Raw genomic sequence first — 22,142 nt, forward strand, 5'->3', positions numbered from 1 at the left:
TCTATGTGTAAAGCAAAAGTCAACCGAATGAAAGTAATTGATAATGGATTAATAACAGTGGAAGTTTTTAGTACAAAGAGCACGGTACTGATAACAATTGCACGGAATGTCTTTAAAAAAAAACAGGGTTTCCTTAAGAGAGATGGTTTATTCTGTGAAATGGAATAATTAAAGTCTTATAAATATTACGCCGGATGCGCATAATTACTAAGATAAATGCTGTCAATAATACTGCGAAAGGTATCGATGTTTAACCTAACTGTGAGTCGTTTTAACCCAGACCCAAAAATATCAGTTATGTCGATTAATATCCACTGTTTATAAATTGGAATTAGTTCGATCATAATATTTTGTCTACTGTATGATTGATCTTCTTGATATTGAGTCACCAGTTATGCGATAAATCCTAAGTGTCAAGAACTATTGGTTATTTATGCATATTACACTAATGCAATTTTATATGGTTGATGTGTAATGGCACAACTCTTTGGCTTTTATCAGCACAGCTTTTTTTCTGCAACAACTGCATGAATGGTACGTGGATTAAGTTAAAAAATTAATATCATTTGTTGGTTGTTTGCGATCACTATGATGTTTTCTATTTTGAAATTTTCCATTAACACGTATGTAGTTAGTTAATTCAACATTATCAAAGACTTTCACACTCAGATATCGTTCTGCATTTATTTATTCAGCAGCCTTTCGAGTATTTCCTCTGCATTCTTGAAATACTTGTATTGTACTACAGTACTAAATACTGAAATATTAGTATAATACGCTGTTTCAGTATCATATCGTAGACATTTTTAATGTGAAGGCATACAACTGAATGTTGTTGATTAACAAACGTGATACATGGCCATCTAATTAAATTTGGAAATTAATATTTACAAATTCATATACAAGAAACTCAGTAATTTTTGTAATTCGTCCGTTGTAGTGCGATTGTTACAACGCTGGGTTCCGCGTTGGTCCAGGTAGGGCCATAAAACGCCGTTTTGTGCTCATATATGGGCATAGTCGAAAAACTTTCTACAATGAACTTTTCCACGACCCCCCCACGATAGTTTATCCCCTGCGTTTAACAAACAAGCCACCGATTAACACACTTCAAATCTCACTAGCTCTGTTAACGTTACATAGCATCATATCATATCACAATAAACGTTTTTCCAATCGCACTAAACCTCGTATATCAATCATTGTTTCCATACGATTCCATAACATTAACTTATTCCTCAAGATAGTGCACTCGTGAACAATTTTGCTAATTCGCTAGGAAAGTGTCGATGGCCTTGATCGATGGTCGATAGTTACTTGCATTTATTATGGTTTTGTCTGATTTAACGACGGAAGTTAATTTTTCATATTAATATGAAATCATGAATTAATAATTGTACAAAATATAAACTTACAAAATACACTTCAAATACAGAAAGTACAATTCTTACAAAAATATTGGACAGATATATTTTGTATTGGCGATCATCGTTCTCATGGAAGAAGTAAAAACAACCCTCAAAGTTCGGGATGAAAACTTGTGTGTCTTTGGACGATGAATTTTTAAAAATAATACATAAAAAAGTATTACTTTTGATCATGTTTTTTTTTGGAAAGTATGTTAATCGATTTTACAAACATTTATTTATAGAAATTAAAATATGAAATGCAGATACTTAAAAATTTTTACTTTATATATTCAATGAAAATTACTGTATTCGTAATTTATTTACACTCTGTTCAAAGAGTCCTTGAAGAATTTGTAAACTTTCGTGTCGTTTTTTATAAAATTATATTGCATAGCTGACGCACGATTAACATTTTTAAAATTATGCTCGATCGATTCACGATTTCAAGACAGTTCATTGAAACTTGCGCGAAACCCGGAAAAGATTGAACTTTAATTTACCTACGTTTGTAAAAATGTGATAACTTTGCAAGGAGCAGATTTTATTTCAGATGTTTTGCTTTCGACAGCTTCCTCGTGTATAAATGCTGTACATCGGGAACGTATACTAATTATTCAACGTAATTCTGATATAATGGAATTCTTCAAAGAAATTATTGAATCATGAATTTTCTTGTAATCAGGAATATTTTAAGGAAATCACATCGTTACAATTCAAACGAGTCATGCTATGTAAAATTGTAAAATATCCACTATATTTTATAATTCTCCTGATCTGACACTTGTATAACTGCATCGAAATTAGACACATTGAAATTGTTGTCTTCAGCAAAAACAATCAACATATTTAAGCCGTATAGTATCACAGTATATATATTTATCTGTTCAATATTCAGTAGTCCAGTATCTGTAGCTACAGTATGAATGAAAGTCTACCGACAAGTTATGTTGATATATTTCTTTTATTCTTTTTACACGTTTTCTTATATTTTAGAAAAAACATAAAACAGTAATCTTCTCACATAGTCTCTATTGGTCCCTCTCCACTTATCTTTCATTTAATATTTTTTACGCAAAAAGTATATTTTTAGACTTCGTCTCATGTATTGAGTACATGTGGATATTCTTACACTATAGTTAACAATAACTACCACAAATAATTAATAATGACAATGGAGTAACTACCATTATTCACTAATAATAACAGTAACTTAACATAAAATTTTAATTTAAATATAAAATTATATTATGTATATTTAAATTAATAGTGAAAATACAGAACCGTAGTTATTTAATACCATGTAATTCTAATTCACATAAAGATAACTTATTTTCTTCAATATTACAACAGATAAATCATAAAAAAGAATTGACAGTAACATATTATTATATTGTTCCTTGAATGGATTTCCTTAACAATGTCCTTCGAATAGTGTACATTTCTTGATATTGCCTTTGATATTTTATTCATGATAATTATTCATGATAAATACAGTTCAAATTATATCATATTTGGTCTCATTGTAATCAGAAGTATCTGACCAGTATGCTAATGAAACGTACATCCAGAAGAAAACTAAAAATAAAAAAGTTAATTGGTCGATTTTATTATAGTATCATTGTATATTTGTGCTGTTATACTGATACGAAGGCTTTAAAAATCTCTTAATGTTGTACGAAAAACATTAATAAAAATATATTATTTAAACAAGTGCATTTTTCTGATAACTGGATACGTAGCTAGATTTGTCGTTCAAAAGTGCAAAATCTTCACTTTTAAACATTTTGTTGCATTTAACAGTTATCGAGATACTGGACCAAGTAAATTTTTTTACTTCGAACTTTGGGTGGTTGTTTTCAAAATGAAGCGTTGAATATTTTTGTAATAATTACTTCCTACACACCGTAAAAGTTGATCGGTTCCAGTTTGAAACCGTCCACAGTCAGTATCATCGAACACGCTCGTATCTACGTTTTCAATGTATTGTAGAAGATCGTATACGTGTATTTATGTTGAACCGGTTCGAGGCATTAATTAAAATTATGCGCTATTATGCAATACACGTATTACATTTCAGATGATTTGCATTTAATTGTGCCGATTGGTTTCGAACGATTACATATTTTTTTGACCTTGATAAACGAAGTTCACTCCTGCAATATAATTAATTATTCTTCGATAGAAAACTAATAGGTTATAGTACTCGTATTCTTCATGCTCTGCAACAAATTACAAAAAATCGTGTCTTTTATCTCTGTTACTATACTTTACTTGTACGTGTATTATTTTGAATTCTCATCAGATTCATTCTTTGTTGCATAAAAGCCTCGATTAGTGACATTTAAACTGTCTTTGGAGAATTTATTATAATAATTATAGATTGATGTAGTACGTTTTGAATTTTTTTAAAAATAACTTACATACATATTATTCCTTATTTAAAAATACACATTTTTCATATTTGAACGTATATATGTATTTCTGTTTTAAAAAGTTATTCTTTTTTTGAAGATATTATACTTAATTTATGCGTTTTTTGTAAGCTGTACATAAACTTAGATGGTATTTGTGTCATTTATTGTTTTTAGTTAGAAATAACGACGAGAGAACTATGATTCATTTTGTGTTATTGATACGGATTCTCAGTAATTTAAATAAGAAATTGTACTATTAAAACACGATTCACTTCGTCGACAATCTGGGAAACACCTATCTAAAAAATCTATGGTTGAGATGTTGAAGATAGCAATTGCCAAATACGACGAGCGTCAATAGAATATGCAATAAATTCTTGCAAAACATGCAATTGCATCTTATTGTCACTTTATATTACGTAAGTCGCGATATTTGGTAAAAAACTGTTTAAACGAGGAATTGGATATAAGCGTGACACGCGATAAGAAAATGATGCTGTTAATGCTGGATCCACATTGCTGTTCACGAACAACTCGCGAGCAGTGTGGATGCTTTCGCGAACAACGAGCAGCGAACTCCTCAGCGAACCGCGAACACCGTTCAATTACTTCAACAATATACAGTGAAAATCTGAAAATCCGGATTTTCTGAATTCTTGGGTAGTATATTTAAAATTGAAATTTAGGGGAGTATAAAAAAGAAACGAATAAGTATACTTTTACTGTAAAAGAAATGTACGATAAACAATTGTCAGTGGAACTTATTTTATACAAATTAGAACTGTCGTTTACTTACTAAATACAGTGGGCGTGAAAAGTGTTCGTACAGTGACTAATTACGACTGAAATGCTGAATAATAATGTTTGTTAAACAATATTTTTTAATATCAAATAAATAAAAAAAATATTTAAATTGTTTATAGAAATATCAAGGAAAATGAACAAAATGGCAGAAGTGAACGCGTAATAAGTATTCGTACAGTTACAGTACGTACAGTTATTATTCATTATTCGTACATCTATGATTCAAATTTTGTTGTGTAAACACAGCGTAATTAGTTTCAAACATCGCTTACTTATGCTAGTTGGCGTAGAAACGTTGTCTGAAATTGTAGCACATACATACAGAACAGTATTCATCAAAAACTCATGTTCATTTAAGTACTGAAAAAATGGGCATTGAAAATAATTTTGTGTTCATGTAAGATAATGATTTTATACCGCTTATAACATAAGAATGTGGATTGCATATAATACGCCAGCACATTTAAAAAAATTCCTGCAATCACCAGATATTAACCCTATCGAGCATTTGTGTTAAATTATTATTATTACTAGATACATCGGGAATTGCAACAGAATCTGACAGATTTTTATGTTATATATTACTCATCAGGATTATGAAACATATCAAAACATTTATTTTTTATCGTGATTACACTATCAATGTACGTCAGTGAACAAACAAATGGTAACGTTATTATACGCTTTATAGGAAATGTAAAAATTACGTAATTAAATAACGATAATACTTTTTTACTATTGTTCACGAGAAAAGTTGAATTGCGACATACGGTTCACTTTCTCACCGTTTCTACTACGAATAACGGAACAGCCTGTATGTTTTACGTATGTACAAGCATGCCCAACGTTATTAGCATATTAAAATATTTTCTTTAGTTTATAGTACCATATATGTATAAAAAATTCGCCAATCTTTCCGGAATTCAATTACGAAATGACTTGAAAGAAAACCAAGCGCTTCGTCGACGGTCAGTGATAGGTTAATTACACCCTTATCCTTTTATTCTCGTATTTCATGAAATGGACAGGTATTACGTGGCACGTTACATAAAAACGATCTTGAACTGCGTACAACGACTCACCTTGAATCGGTGAGCGAATTGCTCCACGAGCCATTTCATTGTATTTCATTGTATATACTTTATTTACCACGTGTACGCTGTTCTATCAGATTTGCAATCGAACCAATTTAGTGTCATCTACATCGGTTCCCTTTTACTGTACTTTTCCCCTATATTTGAATCTATTGATTTTAATTATAATTTTTTGTTCAGAATTTAGCCATAGATACCGAGAAAATGACATACATAAGAATAAAATTAGAATAATACTTACGATCGTTTTAGTGAAAAGTTTCACACGAAGTACGTACAGTAATCTAATTCATAAATCTCTGATATCTACTTTTTCCGGAATTATGAATGATCTATCAAATTTTGCATAAAAGATTATACCATAAAGGGTTTTAAATTAATATGTAATTACTGAAATATTATCAAAATAAATTTCATTTCGAGCGTTGTATGAAGCATTGATCGTTACAATCACTGCCATTGCGTAATTGGGTAATGAGTGAACGAGAAACTTTTTCAAACGTTTTTGCAGTTATTGCAGCATATGTATAAATAATACGCTCACGCATATTTTTGACCGTCATCGGTGACTGGTGATAAACTTCATTTTTTAATGCTCACTAATGGAAACAATCCAGCGATGTTAGATCTGACGAACAAACTAGTCAAGCAGTATTACCGTCAAGAAACATATAAACGTATAAGACAGTCTTCGCCAGAGCTTGAATGAAACCGTTAAAATCTTCAATCAGTTCTCATATAACAGTTATTTGTTTACTTTAAATTTTTCTGTTATATGAAAACAGTTTTATATCCATTGAAACTTTATGTATAGATAGAAAACTTTTATTTTTTCCAGAAATGGGGAAAATTTCTGTTCGAAGAAAAACAGTTATTCTAGTGTTGTGTAGGATGAAGCCTTAAATCGTTTTATATAGAGTGGTATTTAACTTCCTTAGAAGTATGAGGATTTCAGTTATCTGGGTGACTTTGTCAAAATTTAATAGAAACTGAAATTAAACGTAAAGTTGCAATCTTCTTATTCGATTCTTTCCATGATTTTTATTGTATTATTGTATTATTGTTTTATTGTATCTTGATACAATAAATATTGTAAATTTTATTGTATCAAGATACAATAAAACAAGGATTTCAAGAGTATAGTAACAGGAAACCAAACAAATTTAAAAAACAGCTGGAAACGCAGAAATACGTGGCAAATTACATTTAACCTTTGATCTACAAATGACTTCATTGATGATAAAAGCATATAATAACAAATTTTAAATACTGAACCCTAACGTCGTAAAACTTATAATTAAAAACTTAAGGTTATCGCTTATCAGTCAGAACTTGAAAATTTAAATGTCGCTTAAAATTCTTAATGGCAAGATAACTAGGAAATTCATTTCATGTTTAAACGTTAATTTTTATTTATAATGTATATTTATTTAAATAAAATTTTTCACCAGAATTTCTAATAATTACCTTGCACAACATCGAATACAGTATAAAATAAGCAATTTTTTAAATTTCTTTAGAATACTTAAATTCAAAAAATTAAGAAGAGACTAATAAATAAATACAAAATGTGTACGTTCTTGAACAATTTCAGAAACAATAAAAATAGTGACTTAAACCGCTTCTACTACCATATTACGATTTATATAAAATTTCTAACTGTTCTATATAAAATTCTTAATACCTAAATTCAATTACTTATTATCTAAAATAACATATGCGTAACTGAATAAACGGTCCTTGGAAATTTTTGAGAAAATCGGAGGAAGCTGGTTAGTTACGTCTGGACCGACATAATAGTTTCAATTGCCAAGTTTTTATGCAGTTACTAAATGTTTAAAATATCATTTGCATGCGAAAGAGCAGCAATCATCTTGTAAATTTTTGAGTAAATTACAAGAATTCGTCTAGACAGGTGTATTTTCAGAAGAAACAGGTAATCAAAATTATATATGTATAACTACCTGGTGTCTAGAACAATGTATGAGAACCAGAAGCATTGTAAATAAATTGTGGTCACTAAAAGATTTTTACTTTAAACTACACAACGATTCTAAGCATACTCTTCATACTGTAAAAAAATTGGTCTTGTACATTACGCTTCAATTTCTTGAAATTCTACTATAATGATCAGATTTTTAACCAATGGAAGATTTATGAATAGAAATTATTCAAAAATTAATCAAACAAATTGTAGAAGTTAGATATATTTAATAAAAAAAAAATCACATGTTTCATGGTGTTATTAAGATTGATGTTGTAAAAAGATGTCTGCTACTCAAATTGAATACACACAATAAAATTGTAATACGCGTATCTTACTGCTGTAATAAAAGTACTTTGATAATTTAATTTTATTAACCAGCAAACGTTCGGTTCAAAGACGTTCGAATACTTTCGTGAGCCATGCAAGAGGAGTTGCAGGTTCTGAAAATTTTCGAGACAATTACGAGTAAACCGCCCAGTCGCATTGGTCCGGTGGGTTCCGACTCTTCTACACTTTCACTCAATTTCTCTCGCATATATAGAGTAAAGTTGCTTAAATTGGGCCGCTTAAATAACCCGAAAGTGATACAAACTGATGAACATTCGCCCAATGGTCAAAATATACGGACCAATGTCTTTAACGTGAGCATCTAGAATAGGTAAATTTCTATCGCCGATACGAAAAAGAGTCGAAGATAAAGATTGAGCATCTTTTCTCAGTTATATTTTACAAGATTTTATTTCCATGGAACTTTTTTCCAAGTCGAGTAGTATAATTTTATTAATGCAATGTTGTAGCTTATAATGAAATAATTTTGTTCACATATGATATATTGACGTGGCCAGTCTCATATTAAAAAAAAAATAACGAATAATAATAATGAACGTTTTACAATTGCATATATCTGCATGAATTGTACAACAAATACTACATCAATATACAGGATTAAAGTGGATTAAAAATGCAACGAAGCTCCCGTTTACAAAAATCAACATGACCCAGGATGAAGGGTGGAAAACTATAATATTTTGAAGAGAAAAAAGAGGTAATCTAGGTGGTTCTAAAGAATTTATACAAATTTCGTCTTCTGTGCGTTAAATTGTAATATTTTTACAATGAAATAGTTTTTTTTTTAATTCTATACATTGATTTTTTGTTTTCTATTATTCCTTGATTATTTCTTAGCAATTTTTTAATATTATTACCGAAATTCTTACCATGTTTATTCTAAATAGTAACGTTCTTACAGAAATTTCGTCCATTGTATTGGAGAAAAAACTATCTAAATTGTACGCATTTTAAAATTTGTATGTGGATTGTATTTAAAATTATTATTGAATGAAAAAATTCTGGAGTGGTACATGCACGCTGAATCCTTTCTCGCATGCCTTCTGGTACTGTGGGGATATCGTGAAAAACTTGTTTTTTCGAGTATCATTACAGAAGAAAGTCAGTTGGATGTTGAAGGAGATCGTTTTGATGAGCACCTTTCGAAAGAAAACAGGAAATATTTACTTCGAAACACGTACACCTTATACAGTTATTATTTTACTCCAATATAAATGTGATTTTTGTTATGTTCGAATTATTTTTAATTTATTAAACATAAACTTAAGCCAAGACAGTAATTTATAGCTTGAACTTGCAATTGTTTGGATCGACTTTGCGTATTATACATTGCTAGCAAATGTTCCAATTGCGAGAAAAAATCGTTTTTATCCGGGTATGTGCATTATTTCAATTTGGATATTTATAAGATCAAATTATAGATGCATTTAGAGTAACAGTATCGAGGACATTTATAAATAGTCGCCTTGGTTATCTTGATGCTTGTTTGCAACAGAATGCTTTTTTGTCTACTTGTCAACGTTATCTAGCCCACCTTTTGTTCGATAATAATTCTCTCTTCACTTACTTCTGCGTCCAAATGTTCTATTTATTCTATTCTATTTTTTTAGGAAAATATAGGAAACCACTGTTTAGTTCTTGTTTTAATATGCAAAACTAGAAGAAAATTCTCTTCGATCTATTTTTATTAGATCTTCCTTCTTTTCAATAGGTCATGTGCACGTTACTTGGCTAATATTATTTACAATCTTAACTGATTCAAACGACTATTTATAAATATTTATATAATATATACTCTTTTACTTTTGGATGGAAGACTGTCTTAGCGATCGAATAGCAGACTCCGGATCCATTTTGAATAGAATCTGAATTTTATTATTTTCTATTCTAGTACAAGGTTTCTGATTAAATTTTTACATTATCGTATTTGTAAATTACGATTAAATTCTATCCGACGATGTAAGAAAGATTTTCTTAAAGCAAATTGGTACTGAATATATTTTAAGCAAAAAATATAGTATTTTGAAAAAAAAATTTTCATATAAAAAAAGAAATTTGGTTGGGAAGCAACCTCTGGCTACATCTCGTGTTTGTGTAAATTATTCTTATATGATTACAACTGTATTCTTAAATGTGTACAATGATCAATTAATATTAATAATAATAATAATAGTTCAGAGGTTTCACAAGTTTATTTTGTCGAATATTGCCTAAAATTGTTATATTTCCTGTTGGTAAAGATTCGATAAGATCGGCTGAAATAAAAAATGATCTGTGGTCGCATTTATCACTGAATGAAATAAGAATTATAGTATGTAAATCGGATATTAAACGACTTAGGCTAGTTTGTTGTATGGATATGATGTATTAACGTCTGCTGGTAATCAAATCTTGTTATTACGTTTTGCTTTGAATTGTTTTACTGCCTGAAGGTACAGCGGTTACGCGACTTATTAATTGTTCCGTGATCATACTCTCATAAGGATAAAAAGGCTATTTAGAATTCCAAATAAATGCTTTTTAGTCTTCTCGAATGGCTATCAGTTCATTAATGGCTCTTTTGTTATCTCGAATTAGATTGTTATCAAATTTGATTAAACGCGAGATTTCTAAAAACCTGTTTCTTGCAATTACAAAAACGAATATAGAATTCCTACAAGATTCTCAAGACGTCTAAAGTTGTGTGACATTTTCCTTATGATAATGAAATATTGCACCAGATAACGTCGTATCAAAACATGCTAATAACTCTGTTTTTTTTTTTATAGGTTTCCATGTTATGTTTCATAATATGACATCAATGATATCATCTGTTACGAATAGAGCTGAACAGTCAAGAATACTGTCAGCATTTTGAGTAACTACGACAAATAGTAGTTTTGTATTTGCACTGTTATTCGCTATCAAATATAACTTGAGTACTCTAAAGCCAGAGTCTACTAAATCTTAACTGCGTTTGAGGCAATGTTTGACGAATCAGACTGACTAACGTGTTCAGCAGCAAACGCTGAACGAAACACCAATTAACATTTCTGACTCTTTTATTTTAAAGTTCCCAGCTCGGAGCGAATTATATAATTTATTGGAGACACGATCGTGTTTCTAGAATTAAAATTCTGAAGACGTAGTCGTGTTACCAGCAATAAAATGCACTTTAACCTTTTGACGACAACGGACGAGAGACCATTTAACTATGGCGTCGCACAGTGGGACAAATTGACTATGTTAGAGTAAAAACCGCAGAACTCTTGATAGAAACGAGACAAAGGGATGATTTTTTTTTTAAATTAAAGCTAACATATAAGAGATATTGATTTCAAAAGTTATACAAGTATTTAGGAATGAAAAACAACGAAGCAATTAAGGTGAACCATCATTGTTGCGTTATAAGAATGAAAATGTGATTAATAATCACTGATTATTAAATCTTGTTCAAAACAGTGGAGTGATATTGTGGATCTGTAATCTTATCGCACGTTTGCACTATTCTAATTTTTTTCAACAGTGTTAATTCAGTAAATGCTGAAGGAAGTTTATTTACAGTGTAAACAAATATATATTTGTCTATACTCTTATAACTGCAGAAGTCAATATCTTTCGAACGAATAGTTTCCAAGCATTTTTCCAAAGGAAAGTTCTAAATTTATATTTCAAGTCTGATTATATAACACGAGAGCACCTTGTATTGTTTATTTTTCCAAATATTAGTCGAGCTAGCAAAAAAATTAGGGGGAATGACTTTCCAAGTTCACCTGTGTTATCGTATATGATATAAAATTCCACATATTAAATGACGTTTAATTTCGTCCAATTGAAAGGTTGTGAAATGTCAAAAAATTTGTTGCATCCTTTGTAACCATTCATCTTCACCACAATCATTCGATCGTTCGCATACTGTCGATATCGATCCATATATTGTTTAATCGAACGCAACGGAGCTCGCAATGCATGTGTCGTCAAGTTACATAAATTCATCTTTAATGGTAATTTATTAATGGAACGATCAATGATTTCAATTGTAATTCAATTATTGATCCGGTTACTTGACCGTTCCCATGGAATATAATCAAAAGATGAATCATTTAGAGATAATTAGTACGCAGTAGAACCTTAACTCCAACAGAACTAAAGCGAACAAAGTGAGTCGTCCTAAAGATTGTTTTTCTTTGGATAGAAAATATATTTCTTCCCGTGAGAATACATTATTAATATTTTTTCGAATCACATGGTCAAATGTTGCACATTTCATTGAAAAACGCAAGGTGACCTTCATATCATTTTTTTATAGGGAATAATTTACAAATAAAATCAGATTGCAGAGTCAAATGGCACACGCTGTTTACCATATGACTTACTTCTAATGTGAAAGTTTCTCTAAATGTAAATTGTCACATTTCAAATTATGAATCAATGTTTTGGTTACAACGTCCAAACATTATCTATTTCTAATGTTTATCGCTTAAGGGGTTAACGTTATTTTTACATTAAAAAACAAAAATCGAAATTTTTCTTGTAAAATGAAAGTTTGACCTCTTAAAAATAATATGAATTATATTTCATTGAAAAAGTTGTAGTAATAAAAATGTGCTTATCTAGTATCGATAAGCAGCGCGAATTTTGTGAGATTTTGTTTTCGAAGTATAATAAAAACATGACTGGTAAAAACAGTCTGCTTTCTTTTAAATGCCACAATTTCTTATCACATACGGCAGGAAATATCTTAAATCAGTCATATCAAACACATGACCCGTTTAACCCTTCTTTGTATAATAATGGCTTTAAACCAGTTACATATTTAAGATACAAAAAAAAGTCAATCGCGAAGGATGATCAAAAATTTTTACGTATTAAATACTTTACCATTTCAAATACATTATTGATTTAATTGATACGCTGAGAATTTTTCTCTTTTTATATGAAGGTTTGTTACTTGCATTTATTTAACAATGAGAAACAACAAAACACTTAAAACATCAAGATCAAGTGATCAACACCTTTCTTTAATTTTTAAAATTACAGTAATTCAAGATTATCTAACAAATTTTGACGATTTAGGGTTAGCAAAATGGTTTTACCATGGTTCGGATTATTTAGAATTTTTCACCAAGCGAGCTATTTTTTACCGAGCGAAGTGATGGATGAATTAGCTGTCAGAGATCTAGAATCCTTCGTAAAAAAGAAGCATCGGTCGACAGAAGAAGGCAAAATCTTATAATAGTGAATGTCACTTTCTGTCACAGCCATTCCTCAGACACAGCGAAGGTCGCAGGTCTTCGTTTTTGCCATTATTATGGACGTCGACGACTATGAAAAGAAAAATGATACCGAGGCTAAGATCGTGATTGTTTTTCAAGGCCCGGAAATTTTGTTATTTGTTTCGTGACACAGGCTTAAACAGTCGTTGACAATTATTTACGTCGAGGTAGGGTAGACCGGAATTAAATATAACAAATTAAATATATTATAGACACTTACGCATGTTGGTTATAAAATGAAGAACAATAATTGAAAAATACATATGAGTACGGTATTTTTGTAACAGTTCAATGCATAGAATACAAGAAACATTCAAACAAAAAGTGCACACAATAAATAATTTATGCTGATATAAATATAATATATTGTTATAGTTGCGATTCAGAGTAATTCTCATTTTAGTAAAAAGAAAACACCAAATTTGACCAACCAATTATTAAGAGTAAAATAAGATACTAGTTTTTAGAGGGACAATCGGTAATGGAACATGTACGTACTGAGATAGGAGTTTAGTTAATAAAACGATAAAGTAATAATCGAAGTACATAAATCGTGGTAGTATAAATTAACGTTTAAAATTGAATATTTGCTCAGAGGATGGGGGAATAAATGGTATTATTAAGAAGAAAACGAGAAAAATGCTTTTAGAGCATGCTTTTATGATATGTTATAAGAAATCGGAAATTAACAGTTATTTATACGACAAGTCTACGAAAAGCTATAAAAATGCAATTAACTGTAAGAACATAGCAGTAATTATAACTCATTTGATTACAATCTTCCGATCGTATTTACTTCGGACCACGATCTACGTATTTCTAATATAATCATTCAGAAAATCATGCCAAAAATTATAATAAATTGTTGCTTAGTCTGAACAACTAATGAAAAGCAGTTGATTATTAAAATTTACGTGCCATGAATATTATTCGAAACAAGAAATTTATTTATACCGCATTATTTGTGTTCTAAGTAATTAAAAAATTATCGTTTATTCTAGAAATGACAAAAGAAACATCATAAACTAGTATAAATATAAAAAAATAATTGTGTTTATGATTATCTCTGTCACACTTTCTGCAAATCTAATAATAGTATCGAGTCCATTGTTACTTTTGTCAATTAATATACAAACTACTTCACACTGTTACACGAGTTGGTTTTCATTTAATATTCATTGTAATTGATTGTCTCAAGTACATCTGCGATCGTAATTACAAAACTAGCGTTTTCATTAATATAATTCGTATAATAGCTTGAAGCACATTTTAATTGGTAAGTTGTACAGATATATAAGCGAAGATCATAAACATTTAATTAAGGAAAAGAATTCAACACCGTTTCGATACGTACAAATCGCAAATTTACATACATTTATATCTCCTTTGGGCATTAAATTGGATAGACGGTTATGTTTGTTTCAATACTGCACTATTTTATGTATAATGAACCGGTTTAATTCAGCTGTAATCGCAGGTGTAAGAGTTGCGTTTAACGAAGCATATACAATTTTAATATCGTGGAATAATAAATACCATGCGGCGAGGACTATGAAAGCTTCAGAAATGGGGTCAGGCAGAGCGAGAGAAATACTTCCCTGACTCCTATGCCACTATGTAATAATTAATTAATTGTATAAATATAGTAATTACGACTGTAATTATGACTGAATTTAATTTTACATAAAATAGTGTAGTATTCAAACAAACTCAGCAGTCTATTTAAGTTAGTGGTCGAAGGAGACATAAATGTAAGCAAATTGCGATTTACGAGTATCGAAACGACGTTGAAATTTTTCCTGAACTAAGCGATGATAATTATCACTGATATACATGTAAAGCTTATCGATTAAAATAAGCTTTAAGCTATCATGCAGTTCATAATAATTAAAACGTTAGTTTTGAGTTTACGAGCGCAGTCGCATTTGGGACAACCAATTACAATAAACGTCAAATGAAAATTAATTCTTGCAATAGTTTTTCATTAAAACCTCAATTACGATCTCATTATTCAAACAGTATGAAGTATTTCGTGTTTATATTAATAAACAAAAGCAAACGTGGACTGGATGGTATTATTGGACACACCTAGGGTTGCAAGAATGGTGAGAATTGTAGAATATGATATTTTGGATTTATTCGATAAAAAAACCTTTATGGCATTTTGATCATCATTTGTCTTTCATTTTCTCTTGTTAATAACACCAATTATTATAATAATTGTAAGTAATCTTTCACCTCATTTTCTGAATGATTATGTTATCAATAGATCATCCATCCGTCATCCGAAGTAAATAGGATCGGAAGGTCGTAACTAAACGAATTATAATTACTGTCATATTTTTGCAGTTGATTGCATTTTTATAGCTTTTTGTAGAGTAGTCGTTTAAATGACTATTAGTTTCTGATTTCTTATAACGTGTAGAACAATAGAGTAAAAAAATGTTACGTTTCAGGTGATTTCTAAAATTGGCGTATTTTATACGTGTTCCTTTAGGTTCCCATAGTCAGCATTTCTAAATTCCAGACTCTTAATCCCATTGACATCTCTCTTATTCCGTGGTTTTACTCTAAAATCCTTTCGTCAAATAGAAGTGGTTTATGACTCGTTAGAATGAGTAGATTTACGTCATGCACATCCCAACCTGTGGGTCGTAATTATCATTCAGAGATCTGTCTTTAGGCCTCTATTACTTGATATCTTTGTTACCGACCTTCTCTGGTGATGATATGCAAGTTTTACATGCGATAAAGTCATCCACAATCAGTATTGTGATAAAGAAAATAAAATCGATTCTAGACAAAATACACTGTCAATGTACACACGATTTTAAATAAGATAAATGAATGTATGGAAGTTAACAATAATCATTTTAAACATCCGAGGTACATATTTCTACTGAAACATGTAAATTTGAAAAACGTGATTTCATTGCTCAAGGTCATCTGAAGGTTGAATGTATAATTTTATCAATTATAACAGTATATGGTAGAGGACATACATTCTTTCATTTGAAAAAAAAAGTCAATGATTTTGGAATACCAAAAAATATGACCTTTAGATAAATTTGTTTACTTATCATAAATATTTGCTCTACCAAGCAAATAGTGTTTTTCCTCTGACATTTTTTCTATCATCAAAAGCATACGAAATATTTAAGGTGCTCGAGTTGAGGAATATTTTAGTATATTTGTCTTTTAGTTTTTTTATCCATTCCTTGACAACTCCTTTTGTCTCAATCTTTAGTAATCTCCATCTTGAATTATTGTGACGTTGTATAAATACGTGGCCTTTGTCTTTCCTCTCGACTTGCCTCTTGCGTGCAAAATGCCAAAAATTGTTGTCTCCGATTCAAGGAGAATTCAATGATCGTAAATTTGATCATATCTCTTTGAAAAGTTTAGCTGGCCGAGCAGGATGCAGATATGAATCTTTTACCTTTGTTGCCTCATCTACAAGTCCCTTAACAGTGGTTCAATCTTTCATACCACTTTGTAAATTCTATTCCGCCCGACGACAGTCTATTCCAGTTTCAAATGTGTAAAAACTTAAAAATACTGATAAACTTTGTATTACAACTGCCCTATGGACAAGTATTAATACTGATAAGTTATCGGTGATAACGTCCTCACAATAATCTGTCATTTTATAAATAACGATTTTCAATTCAAGACATGTATGTATTATCGAAACAACAAAATTTTCCGGAAATTTTTTTTTCCTTTGAAGAAACAGCTGCAAGCCTTCTTTTTGACTTTTTCCTCATATTTTTGGGGATTTTAAACAAAAATTTGAATAACACACCGACTTCTTTTTAGCGCTTTTGCAATTTGTACTTGATTTTTTTTTAAGTAATTTGTATAGGATAGACCTGCACAGATCTGCACACTTTAAAAGTTTTTAACAGACTAATTCAAGTGCCTTAATATTTTGTTCACTTGACATTGCAAAACAGTAAACTTTAAAAACTACAGTGTACTTGGCTTTGTTTGTTTACATTAATACATAGTCTTAAACAAAACTTGCTCGTTTATAATGCAGTTTATTTATAATAATTGTAAGATTTTACCAAATGTACATGAAATTTTTGATGTGTACAAGGATGTCGTAAAACATAGAATTTGCTAATAGATTTGTTCGCCACTATTTCGCATACACAAGGAAAAATAACGCCGGAATTCGTGTCCTCTCATGCAATCAGCAAACATTACTAGAAGCGTTTGGCCAACTTTTTCTCGACGAGTCGGTTAGGTCATCGGTACCATCATTGATGCTGTGCAGTTAGCGATTATGCTCGAGAATCTCGCCTTAAGAATTCTTGGGACATTACGAAAAGTGTATTTTATCGATTCTCAAGAATATAATTGTGTACCATTTTCGGATTCTCAAATTTCGAAGAAAATTTTTGGTTCAATTTTCAAACGGCCATAGCTCCTACAGTAGTGAATGGATTTTATTGAAATTTATTCTGGAAGTAGAGCTCATGGATACCTACAAAAAAGTATTAGACAACATTTCCGTAATACATCAACCAAATTTATTAAAAATCAAAAATGAATTTTTAAGAAAAATCGACAAGGGGTAGGTGCCTAAAATTTTTCAGCGAAATTAGAAAATTGGAAATCGTTCTAAAAAAATTATTTTTGATTGCAGGGGTCAATTACAATCATTTTTGGTCAATAGACATACCACCGAAATCCTACGCACTTTCGAGAAAAAAATTCTTTACCGGATATACAATGTCTGACCAGAAATGATTCTCCTGTATGCGTATGTTTAAAACATCATAACTCCTGAACGGATTGGAGGATTTTAATAGCACAAGGTTGGGGTGAAGGGGTCGAGAGGGACCTCCTCTCCTGATTGACCAACAAAGTTTGATACTTAAATTTCTATCGCTAGAGGCGATTTTTTAAAAACTTTTCTGATCTTATTTATTATTTCAGGAAGTAGCTGGCTTTTTGTAGCCCCTTCTCCCCACTTCATCGAGGACACCAGCGATACATCAAAACACCTGCGGCAGTAAAATTTCCATAAAAGCATCTACGAACGAGCGGCCGGCAAATGTATTCGCATCGAGGCTCTTCCGATTTGGAGAAGTACTCGAAAACACACGAAACTTTGTGAGCAAACGTTTTAAATCATAGACGGTAACAAGATGACTTCGCGTCTTTACCTTGAAATTTTGTACTTTGATTGTGACACGACGTCACGTAGATCGTCCAAGACATTATTAGAGTCAGAGCTTATATTACAGGATACATCAAAGATATGTTGAATTTACATAGAATTACTTTTTTCAGAAAAATAGAATTGACAACGTTATTTATTATGATAACAAATGTGTTTCACAAATAATTATTAATAAAAATTCGTTTTTTTTCTTTGTTTGGTATCATTGATAAAATTGTTTAAGATAAATATAACAATATCTTATTTTAAAGATTTTGATTATCGTTTTCACATTGTCGTTTCGTATCCCAATATAGAAACACGAACGGTTTCTTCAAATTTCGTTTTAATAATATGAAAGATCTAGAAATATAACTAAGTTTATAATTATTCACAGCATTATAGTTGGAAGACAACTGTCTTAAACAAAATGTTTCTCAAACGTTTTATCAGAAATGGCGACAATACTACTGCTTAGCTAACTCGTTAGATCTAACGACGCTTGATTATTTTCTTTGGGGAGCAATAAAAAATGAAGTTTATCGTAAGCCAACGGCGACGGTTAATGATATGCGAGAGCATATTATCAGTGCATGTGCCGCAATAATTGCAGAAACGTTTGAATAAATCTCCCGTTTACTCATTATCTTATTACGTAGTTGCATTGATATTAACAGGCAACACTTTGAATACCGCTTGAAATAAAATTTAGTTTTAGAATAAGTAATTACTGATTGCAGACCTTATTTGGTATAATACTTTTTCACGCAGAATTTGATAGTTTATCCGAATTCAGGAAGAAATATTAAATATTTTATTTAAAAGCTGAAGGTAATCTTTATACATCTCGAAAGTAACAAAAATACAATAATATATATTTCCCAGATAACCATGCATGTTTTATTGGAAATATTTTTTCATACAGTAAATAATTTACGAATTATTTGAACTGATCATATTGGAAGACTTATTCTGTATGTGCCTACAACTAGACAGTATTACTATATCCATGTTTTCACACGTGCTTATATTATTATGTATTCAGGTTGTTGCACCAGCTAGAATAGAAATATTAATCTAAATTTAGCTTTACTAAAATTGGTGCAAGATCCAGGAATTAGTGCTACTTTTATTTCACAAATTTCTTATACACAACCACAATCATCTGCCCAATGATGCCGAGTTTACTATTATTGAATCGAAAACAAAGAGAAAAGAATTTATTTATAATTCACGCGATTGGATTGATTTAGTTTCTAGTGTAAAAAGAAGTAATCGATTGTATAATAAAAGAGATTTTCCTAAAACTATTTCACTGTGTCTTCGATCGTTCCGTTTCACGTCACTCCCTCGTATGCATAAATTCAAATCCACATTTTTGTGGATATATGGACAGATATATCGATATCTGTACTAATGGTCGTACTTCTTCTCACAATATTAAGCAAGTGTTTTCTTTCTTTCGCACCCGTACATTTGTACCATAATGCAGATTAAACGATTAAAAATTACTAGGTTAAGAAAATTGGCGCTATATTTGACGTTTTTTGGTTTAACGAGCAAACATTTATTGCCAATAATTCTAACATATAGGCATCTCAGACATTTTTTTTTTCGATAATTTAATTTATATTGAATTATGATCGGAGGTTACATATTTTATGGCTCAAAATACAACGCCGCATTGCACTTATGAATGTTAATTATGAATATTAAGGACCCATTACTGGTAATTTTTACACTTGCCGATTGCACTTCCACTTATTATTGCCATTGTCATTAACCTTCTTTTCCATGTCATTTGTCAATAACCTGCTTCGTTATGGTTATGTAATGTCATACATCTTTGCACGTTCCCTCATTTCGTGTTCTCGAAGAACTTCCATACCATTATTATGCGAGTTCATGGCCCAGTGATCCCCAAACTTTCTCTGTTTATGCCACTCTACCTAATTTGGCAGTTTTTTCGTAGGCCTAAAGAAATACCCAATAGTTGCATTAGTTAAGTAGCTGTGTCTAAAGTACTCGATAAGCTATTATTAGACAGAAAATAGTAGATCGTCGCAAGAGTATTCAATAAAATTTTGAAATGTTGCGTAGTGGACTGTTTGGGAACCACTGCCTGGATAGTTCAAACAGAAATACACATTTTCGCAGTGATTTAACTAGGAACCGTAAATCAATAACCTCTAAAGTAGGCAAATTTTAAGATATTTAATAACTTAAATATTTGTTTTCAAACTTATTTGTAGAATCAATTCTATTTTTTCGCCTTAGGTCTGTAATTATGCATAATAACAAAAATGGTTTGATGATGATTTAATTCGAGTAACAACAAAATTATACCACAGATTTAAGCAAAATCTAGAGAGTCCCTTTTTCTGTATAACTGTCGCCCAAAAAATATTAACCCCACGGACCATTTAATTTAAAAGAAAAATGAATACTTTATTTGGACAACATGGTATCTATAAGGTGTATTGTAAAGTGAATCAAAAATAAGTATGTCCGATTTGATCATCTCCTCGAGTGATAGTTAACTTTTTGTAGCTAACTTCTGTACAATTCTCAATCATAAACTAAGTTAGTTTAACTGATTATTCTAATCTGTTTTTTATAGAAAGTGTTCGATAACTCCTTTTTTACCTTAACGGAAGATTAAAAGTCAATATTATGTCAATATATTGAGTAGGTAATTAGTATGCATTATTGAAAGAAATTCCAGACGCCTAGTCAGACAGTTCTTGAACGAACGATTTTCTAACGTGTGGATAGGTTATACAGGGTGTTCGGCCACCCCTGGGAAAAATTTTAATAGAGGATTCTAGAGGCCAAAATAAGACGAAAATCAAGAATACCAATTTGTTGATGAAGGCATCGTTAAAAAGTTATTAACAATTAAATTCAAAAATTCCAAATCGTTCTGAAAAAATTATTTTCGGTTGCGGGGGTCAATTACAATCATTTTTGGTCACTAGACATACCCCCGAAATCCTATTCAGTTTCAAGAAAAAAATTCCTTACCGAAAATATAATTTCTGGTCAGAAATGTCTGCCCGAATTTTCATGCGAATCTTTAAAACGTCATAACTTCTGAACGGATTGGACGATTTTAATGTTTAAAAAAGCAAACTACGCGTATTTTGATGGAAAATATGTACAAATCGCAAAAATATTCGAAAAGTTGGTCCTTGATCCCACAAAATGAGAAAAACCCCATAAATATGGTCCAATTTTCAAACAGCCATAATTCCCACAATTGTGAATATATTTCAATGAAACTTTTTACTGAAGTAGAGCTCATGGGTACCTACAAAAAAGTATTAGACAACTTTTCTGTAGGACGTCAAACAAAATTACTAAAAATGAAAAAGGAATATTTAAGAAAAATCGACAGGGAGTAATAGGTGCCTCTTCTCGGCAAAATTGAAAAGTTTCAAATCGTTCTGGAAAAATTATTTTCGGTTGCGGAGGTCAATTGCAATCATTTTTGGTGAATACACATACCCCCGAAATCCTACCCACTTTCTAGAAAAAAATTCAGTACTGGCTGAACTTTAAACGTTAATAACTTTTTAATGAAGGCTCTATCAACAAATTGGTATTCTTGATTTTCGTTTTATTTTGGCCTCTAGAATCCCCCATTAAAATTTTTCCC

The 22,142-nt window shown here is 30.7% G+C and overlaps 1 pseudogene across 1 annotated transcript in view; it reads right to left on the reverse strand.

Annotated features, from left to right (window-relative positions):
* The window catches only part of LOC143342164 (ATP-binding cassette subfamily G member 4 pseudogene), a 33,899-nt pseudogene that overhangs the window by 5,123 nt on the left and 6,634 nt on the right, over window positions 1-22,142 (reverse strand). The window lies entirely within an intron of this gene.

The sequence above is a fragment of the Colletes latitarsis genome, chromosome 1 (assembly GCF_051014445.1).
Source record: "Colletes latitarsis isolate SP2378_abdomen chromosome 1, iyColLati1, whole genome shotgun sequence".
NCBI classification, from domain to species: Eukaryota; Metazoa; Arthropoda; class Insecta; order Hymenoptera; family Colletidae; genus Colletes; species Colletes latitarsis.